This window comes from Macrobrachium nipponense, chromosome 44, assembly GCF_015104395.2.
Source record: "Macrobrachium nipponense isolate FS-2020 chromosome 44, ASM1510439v2, whole genome shotgun sequence".
Lineage (NCBI taxonomy): Eukaryota > Metazoa > Arthropoda > Malacostraca > Decapoda > Palaemonidae > Macrobrachium > Macrobrachium nipponense.
The window spans coordinates 47,062,031-47,071,488 of NC_087221.1; the positions used below are offsets into that span (position 1 = coordinate 47,062,031).

The window sequence follows — 9,458 nt, forward strand, 5'->3', positions numbered from 1 at the left end:
ACCTCTGATAGGCTATTGGAACCAAAGAGGCTTCTCCGTCTTCTTCTCCTCTTCTTCTTCTTCTTCTCCTTTTTTATAAATAGTCAGGCGGTCGGTTGGATGGATCTCATCTCACGCTCCCACGCGCGCGCACACATGCACGCAATCAACCAAGCTTGTACGCAAGCTGAGATTGACAATTCATGATCACTAGAAAACGCCGTCTCGTCTCTCTTATTCTTTCGTTCTGTTATGGGAAACTCATGATCTGAGATTATGTTATTACAAAGGAGACCTATCTATGAGTCGTCTGTCTGTCTGTCTGCCTGCCTGCCTGCCTGCCTGCCTGCCTGCCTGTCTGTCTGTCTGTCTGTCTATCTGCCGGAAACTAAATGGATGGTAAAGCATAGTAGGTCGATACGTTTAGCATTAAGGAGAGACTAGCTCTTAAGGGATTATTTTTACGCTGATGAATGTTTTTTTTGTTTCTATTTATTTTGCCATTTTTTTTTTTTACACTTCTCCTTCCACTTCGTTCCAATGTGTACAGTATTATTTCCTCTTTTTTTCTGTTTAGATTTAAACATTATCGCACCTTTTTAGCTGCCCAATTTCCGCGCGAGTCACTTTTAAGTATTATTGAATTTTTTTTTTCTAAGTTTTAAGTTCTAGGATCAGTATTATAAGCCAAATACTGCTGATTCTGCGTTTCATAAATAATATTGACCTTTTTTCACCTGACATTTCCCTCTCAAACGTGATTTTTATTTAATTTTTTGTTTTAATTCTAATTTTTAGTCAGTCAAATTACGGGTCATACAAACCTGCCCGGTCAGGAATTGTATGAAGGAACCGCCCCAAAACGAAATGAAAACGTGGAGTTTTGTTTCTCTTTTTTTTTAAATAAATAAATATATAAATATATTATATATATAAGGCGTCAGGAGGAGACAGGAAGGAGAAGAACAGAAGGGGAGTAATAGAGAACACAATGATAATTTGGCTACAAGAATGAACTAGTCTTGTGTTGTGAAGGGGAATTGTATAGTATGATCCTTCCTTGTTTTAGAGTATTATTATCATTATTATTATTATAATTATTATTATTTTCACGTGACTATATCATTATTGTTATGATGATAGTCGCAGTAATTACGAAAGTTCTCTGTCTCTATCTCTCTCTCTCTCTGTCTCTCTCTCAGTTCTATGATTACTTAAATACTCCATCTTACAACGGAAAACTACCTTTTGTCATCAGTACCTATTAATTTTATTATTATTATTGCTCTCTCTCTCTCTCTCTCTCTCTCTCTCTCTCTCTCTCTCTCTCTCTCTCTCTCTCTCTCTACTCTACTCTTAAGGAATGGAAAAAGCAGATTCCAGTGTTCAAAACTCCTTATGGAGATCCGACGCTACAGGGTGTGGTAAAAAGCTGTCTATAATTTTTATATATTGTAGTTTTTCTCACCTTTTTTTATTATTATTATATTTTGCGCCTGTATACTACGTTACTCTGTGTTTTGTAAATTATGATATTTTTTTTATTTTTAAATCTGGGTTTTGTGCACAGCAGCATGTAAAGCCACTAGATCGATTCAATCAATCAATTGATTGATATCTTTTGCAAGGATTGCAGACGAATTGAAAATATAGCAAAAAAGACCTGGTTTGTTATTTCGTTGTGAAATTTTAATACGAGTTCATTTTTTTTTGCTTTCATCTGGAAAAACAAAGTGCTTTTTTTTTTAAATGGATGATCTCCAGAAAGAAAGTTGTATTATACCTCTTTTAATTGTTTGTTTTACAGGGAGAGGGAACTAAAGATCCTCTATAGAGAGAGAGTGTATAATATATATATATATATGTATATATATATATATATATATATATATATATATATATATATATATATATATATAGATACACACAAACTCTTTTAGCTGTTTCAGTTCTGTACCAAATGAAAAAAACAAATGTAAGACTTGATCACTTGAAGGGAAAAATGAAATAAAAAAGCAAATGAAATGAAATAAACCTGGCAGATATATTGTGTGTGTAAAGAGTCTTCCAAGGCTAAATACTATTATATTGTAAAAGCAGACCGTTTTTAAACTCGGCCGGATAAGTAAGTTTAGTCACATGCTGAACCTACATATTGATGTATACAGCAAACATAGGTAGCTATAGGAATAAACAAATGCTGTTTATAGAATGTCTGTGTTTTCATTATCCTTGAAACCCCACCCCACCCCCAACCTTTAAATATACCCCATTAATATGTAAACATCACTGAAAAAATGGCCCAATATTGTATAAACTATTGTTGATGCAGAATTCTCCCGCAGGAGAGAGTATTGCCATCGGTACACCTCATGCGGTGCACTGTAAGCATTACTTTTAAGTTCTTTGCGGCGTCCTTCTCCGTAGAGGGGGCTAGTGCCGTCAGCGCTCTTCACACGGCGCACTGTAGGCATTACTTCAGGTTCTGTGCGGCGTCCCCTCGACCCCTTTCATCTCTTTTACTCTACCTCCATCTTACTTTCCACCCTCTCTAACGATTGTTTCAGAGTGAAACTTCGAGGTTATCCTCCGGTTACATCTTTATCCGTCTTTACTCTCAATATCCTCGCAGCGCTGAATGGCCTCGAGATCCCAGCACTTGGGCCTTTGGCCTAAATCTTTTATTCCAAGTGATGGAAGTTAGTACTAAGAAAACTCCCTTATTCCAGTTTCCTAGTCATTTTCGAAATCATGGAAACTGGACTTCCAGGTGCATCAGGAAATGACGCTCTGATGTGAATTTGAATGACTCGAGGGTCATAACAAGACCCTGGGGAACTCCGCTTCAAATAAAAAAAATGCGCATCGGCTTTGCGCATGCGTATGTCAATCGTCTCGGCAGGTTTTAATTCATGGAGGACTTCTGTCTTCATCCTTGTGTAGGATATGGTTCTCAAACATTCTGAATGCAGTTGAGAAAAAGCATCAATCTCGTCAATATTCCACAAATACTTCTTTCGAAAACAACCTCCTTCAAAATGTTGGAACTCTGTCGTGAGTCATCTTCGGGTTGTTATTTCAAAAGCTTAAATATAATTTAAATGTCAACATTAATTTTAAATTGAAACAATTATTTTGTTGAATTTAAATAATCTCGGTTCCACCTTACGATGGACTTCTCGAAGGACTGACAACACGAAATAGATAAAATTTTAAAAAAGAAAACCAAAAAATATATGCTGATCGTCTTCGATGGGCGACTTAAACGATTAAAAAATGTATCAGAACTGTAAAATATATAAGAGGTTGATTTGTAACAGGCGATATCATTAATAAACTGTATTCTTTTTTCGTTATTCGTTCGAGTTATCGAGACTAAACACCGTTCAATGTAAATCTCGATATAGTTTTAAATAACTTTTTATTTCGTAAGCTGACTGGTCTCAGTCCTCCGTCCACTACATTTTCATACTCTTGTCATCGGCCGTTGCGGTGTTGTTATCAATTATCGTTACGGTTATCCCACTTCAATTATTACGTTTATAATCCGTTGCGCTTCGATTATCACTCCTTCACGGGCGTATAGGCGTATACGTCTCTCGTCGAATCATTTATATACCTCGGCCGTAGAAGGTTAAAACGTCTGGAAGTCGAAATGCAAAGTGTCAAGTGTAATATCTGTAACTATTCAGTTTTATCACTTATCCAGCTCATTTCCCGCTACAACGAAACTTCGAAAATACGCAAGAAAAAACCCCCGTTCAGCCATTTCGCCGACATAGCCAAAAAAAACGACGAATATCGCGGGAATAAAAAGGAATAAAGAGAAAGAATTGGCCGATATGGAGAAGTACTGGCACCCCTCACGCGGTTATTACCATCATTGTCCACGGTATCGGACACGACGCATCCTGATTGGCTGACCGGTAACAGCCGTCGACCAATCAGGACAGCGTCTTCCGGCTTATGTCTTTAAGAAGCCGCGCTAGGAAGCTCTGTAGGTTTTTGAACAGATTATACCGAGGAAGCGGACGGGTCTTTTTTTTTTATTTTTATTTTTTGTTTTTCAAGTTATAAAGTTCGTCAAATAAAGACATCTTTGAGAGGTTATGCGATGATAATTTTTCGTTGGATGTATTTGAGGAGAGTCGAGACGGTTTATGGATATTCTTCGTGTTTGGCTTGTAAGTAAATGCCGTTGTAGGTTGATTTCTGAAGCTCGCAGACGAATTAATTGATTCCCAGAAATATACACGAAAATCGTTTTACCAAAACGAAAATTCGCCGTAAAAACATCATCGGGGTTCATCCATTTCGGAGACCAGAATGGAAAAAGATCGTGGAAGAGGGGGAGGAGGAGGAGGAGGGAAAGAACTTTGATAAAACGTATGAATCTTAAATAGTTCTCCAGTTGATATCTGTGACTTTCTATGGCCTTATTATCTCTCTCTCTCTCTCTCTCTCTCTCTCTCTCTCTCTCTCTCTCTCATCTCCTCTTCTTCTCCTTCTTCTTCTTACAAGTTATAATAGTGTTCTTGCTCCATTCTTATTCTCTGTTAGTCCGTCGTTGAAGCCTTGAGCTCTCTCTCTCTCTCTCTCTCTCTCTCTCTCTCTCTCTCTCTCTCTCTCCTCCGTAAGATCGATGTGAACGGCAGGGCAGTTGCCAAGTTCCACTCAGAGATGGGATTCCGAAAACCTTGATACTCCAGTTCTAGTATCTCTCTCTCTCTCTCTCTCTCTCTCTCTCTCTCTCTCTCTCTCTCTCTCTCTCTCTCTCATACCTTGGCCATCAGATCCGCAAACATGATGGCGGCTTGGGAAATACACAGGCACACACTTACACAGACACACACACACACACACACCGACACAGAGGGGGAGAGAGAGACAGACAGACAGAACGACCCTCGAGATTCCGCCCGTATACAACTATAGACGGAATGATGCAAGGAAGTAGTAAGAAGGGAAATGACAACAAGGAAGCCGAAATCCTCCGTTTTCGGAAGGACCGGAGAGGGGAAATGTGTCACCGTCGCCACCCCCCCATCCCCCAACCCCCACCGAAAAAATAATCAGCCATGGGAAAGAATAGAGAGAGAGAGAGAGAGAGAGAGAGAGAAGTTCAAGGTTTCAACGACGGACTGAAAGGTAATGAAAACGAAGGAAACCGCTGTAACTTGTATAGAATAAGAGGAGACTTGGGAAAGAGGAGATATGATCTCCGTCGTGGATGGCTTAATTTTTCATGTTTTCTAAATGAAACATTCTTTATTGTACTGTTCACCGAAATACGGAAATTTAAAACACTTTCAAAAATATTTAGTATGAATTCTCAAGCGAAATACTTTGGTCGCTTTTCTTAAAAGTGAAAAATGTCAGCGATAAAATATAATTTAAAACAGTAATGCTGTTTATCCACATCCGATATATATATTAAAACATACAATCCACATTATGTTATCTTTGTCGAGACTTTAATGTATATACTGGTAAGGCGCACTGAAATGGCTTTCTTTGCAAAAATGTTTAAGACTACCGTAAGACCAGTTTGATCTTTTAAGTTTTAAATCTTTTAACTTGACAATTTTGATTAAGTTCCTACTCGCTCAACATTAGAGATATTCGACTTATGATATAACTTCTCTATTATGGAATGCAATGATATCAAGCCCTGTTAATGATGATTTTCAAATCATTACAACAAGTCTGTAAAACCGCTGGTTACAGGTGACAAGATCGTATCTGTGTATCAGTTCATAGCGGCTAAAGTTCTCTGGTGCACATATGGACAAAATGGCACAGCATTAAGAGAGACTACAAAGAAAATACATATTAATTGGGCAACCATTTTGGTTTGCAGAGCAGCGTTTGCTAATAAATGCTCCATAACTTCCATGAGAAACAACAGAAGCTTATACCTTCCACTGGTGGTTACTAAAACACAGGCAATGAAAGCAAGTTTACGAACATTGTACACTAACCTGAGCGAGGACTAATTCATAAATGATTAAAATAAATCATCGAACTTTATACACTAACCTCCTGAGCGAGGACTAATTCATAAATGATTAAAATCTGGCACTCTCAGCTCATTCGTTTTGGAATTTCTTAATATACTGTAGCATTCATAAAGCGATTTCTGTAGTTATTGACGTTAAATTTCGCTTTTTGGGAATTCTGTCCTCATTTAGGAGTGCTGTTGTAAAGGTGCTGACACCTTATAAAACCGTACCTTCACTTTGACATTCGGTTTCCATGCCTCTCAGTCAGAATTCAGTTGGAGGCAGTTTTCTGATCAGAACTCTTCTCCAGTACTGTAATATCCTTGCAGGTAAGTTTTTGGTGTTCAGAACTTCGGTAATTGATACTGTATATGGTGTAACTTTGCTGTGTAGCAATGTTACATGATTCTAATGACAGTGTAGGCTATGCTTAGCCAATGGTAGCCTAGGTTGGGTGCGTGTTCTCTCAGCACATATGTTATTAAAGTTTCACTGCATTTTGTTTTAACTTGTTGATTTGCCTTAGGTTAAGCAATTGTTTTTATCGATCAAATATGTCAAATAGGCAACTGCAGGTTAGGTCTATGTTTAAGTCATCATGACAAAGTTTTTGGAGATGATTATTCAATTTACATACCCTGAAGGGATCTGGCAGTGCTGTTTAGTGATGTTGAAATATGTGTATAGGCAAACTTATGACTGTTGGGATTTTTAGATTTTGGCAGGTAGGGTAGGTTTCTTGATGGATTAGACTAGGCTACTTTATAATAATGGCTTTCATATCTACTATGAGATTCAGGGCCTCTGTAACACGGTTTTTTTGCAATAACTTTTTATCTATGCATTTCATAAATATAATGCTTATTCAGAATACACATTATATCTACACATAAATTCTGACTGTATTCTGCATTACGTAGGTTGAATAAATTTGGTACTTACAATGTAAAAGTGACTTTTTTTAAGACAGGCCAACTCAGAGAAAAGGTTTCGAACGCACTCGTTACGTAACTTATGACAGCATCTCTTCCCTCTTTCTCGATGGATGATTGGCTATACGTAACAAAGGCTATACCTCTGGCAACAATGACAAACAAATTCAAATACAAGCAAAGCAGCACACCTTTATGAACTCTGAACCTCTCCACTGATAATTGTCATGATGAACAAACCAACAAAATATGTTAATAAATACAAAAACACTTCGATTATTAGTCTAACTCACAAAATAAGTTTCCTAAGAAATTACAGTCTGCTTTATAGGTCACAATCAGATTGACAAGATGTAGGGAATAGATGGTAATTTTCAAAAACATAGTAGACAAGCTTGATTTGATAACTGCTATATCCAATGTCATGCAATTTTTATTTATTGGCTATCTACCTATTTACTGAAAAAAAAATAGCCGGTACCGTATTTTGGCTTTAAACCTTCACCAATAATTATCGTCAGAATGATAACTTCATGAGGCTCCACCCACTTTGGCCTCGTTATAATTCAGGATAACACTGAAAGGCTATCATGGGCATTGTTGGATTAGACAATTTAACTTCTGGCTATAAAAACTCATTTCTCGAGTAGTTGTAAGAAGTGCTAAATGATCCTCAAGGATCCCAGCAGTTGGCCTAAACGTTTAATTCATGTATATTACTGCTATACTGTTGCGGCACTACTGCTACAGTAGTATTACTAAGCTAGCACAGATACCCCACCCACATCTATGTATCGTTCTGCCATTCATAAAGTCTTTGGGTTTCAGAGCCGATGGAACAAGGTGAATGGGTTTCTGTCTAGTGGATGGGCGGCGCAACATTTCGTCAAAAGGTGTTTACTTTGCTTACGTAATGAATGTTTTTCGACTCTTGGCTCGTAATCATTGGCCATGGCGTCAGCTAGATAATTTTTTACTCTATAAAAATTAAAACTATCAGGTTTAGGTTATTGATAATGCTGAAAAAATTTGTGTGTGGTTGTAAAATATACAAATGTCAACTTTCAGCTACATCCGATGCTTTGACAAGGAGCAAAGTCCAAAAAACCGTGTTACAGAGGCCCTGAATCTCATAGTAGGTTAACAATAGCGTGGAATATGGAAGAGTGGGCGGGCTATGTATTTTACTTTTATTTACTTTTAGCCATTATTACATTTTGAACTTGAAACTATAAACTTCCTGTGTTTTATTGTGTTTGAACGTTTCAGAAATTCTGAAATTCTGAAATTGGCAAATGAGTACTTTTAGAGGTAGATAGTGGACCCAAGTTTCATATCCTACAATTCTGGTGACCACTGTAGGAAAGTGTGTACATGAAACGGGAAAAAAACAGACTAGTGAAATACAAGGACTTTAATCCCACTGATAATTGTCATATAACTTAAGATAGTTTAAATTTATGGAATGTTTCCAAATTATTATCATGTACTAGACTAACGACCAGGTAGTACCCTAAGTTAGGTTCGGCTGGTTATGTTCTCAGCGAATGTCAGGAAAGGTTATATTCTCAAGCGCAAAATTCTTTATTGGTAAAAAGGAAAATTCCTACTGTACAATTACCGAATTGGACAAGACATAGTTGGTAAAAAGATTTTTAATATGTATGATAAGATTGGCCACCGGTTTGATGACTGGGAAACCCAAGAATAATTACAGAGAAGTAAATCAGTTTGGCAAAACTGATAAACCTTGTAAGTTTGCATTTTACTATCTTCTCATAACATTTAATATATATATATATATATATATATATATATATATATATATATATATATATATATATATATATATATATATATATATATATATATATATATATATATATATATATATATATATATATATATATTATATATATATATATATATATATATATATATATAGTCGTTCAGTGGAGAAATTATATACGAATCTTCAGAGGGTGTCCATGATACTAGTTGTAAAAGGATGAAGTTTATTATGAAACGTTTCGCACATGAAACATCTGTGCATCATCAGTCTGCAAAGAGCAATAAGACAAATAAATAACATATAAAGTCATAAAACACAAACAGAACTCACATGAATTAAAATAGTCTTAAAAAAAAACAAAAAAAAAAAAGAAAAGTACGAAGTAAAAACAGTAAAAAGAGAGAGAACACTCAAAACACTAACCGTCCATGAGGAGAGAAGATGGAATGACCTGTTGTCAAAAGCAGGTCAAATTAATATAAAACAATCCTTGTACCATAGGTTCATTTTTTAATTTCAAAGATCGCCTTCATTCCCCTTCATGAGATCCAACGTCATATATAAATTTACATGCCCTGGATGTCCAGGTTCTTACGTCGGATCAACTCGAAGGTTGCTGAGGGTTCGATATTGCAGTCATTCAGGTTTTAGTTTCCGAACAGGACAAAGAATAAAACAACCTGAATTTTCTATCAGGAACCATGCTTTTAATTGCAAAATTGAGCTTCAGAAAGAACAGTTCACAATAATAGA

The 9,458-nt window shown here is 36.5% G+C and overlaps 1 protein-coding gene across 1 annotated transcript in view; it reads left to right on the plus strand.

Annotated features, from left to right (window-relative positions):
• Positions 1-6,172: 6,172 nt before the first annotated feature.
• Positions 6,173-9,458, plus strand: part of LOC135204292 (m-AAA protease-interacting protein 1, mitochondrial-like) — a 35,259-nt gene continuing 31,973 nt past the window's right edge. The window contains exon 1 of the mRNA XM_064234447.1: positions 6,173-6,310. The gene's annotated coding sequence lies outside the window, so the exon portion shown is untranslated. The remainder of the gene's footprint in view (positions 6,311-9,458) is intronic.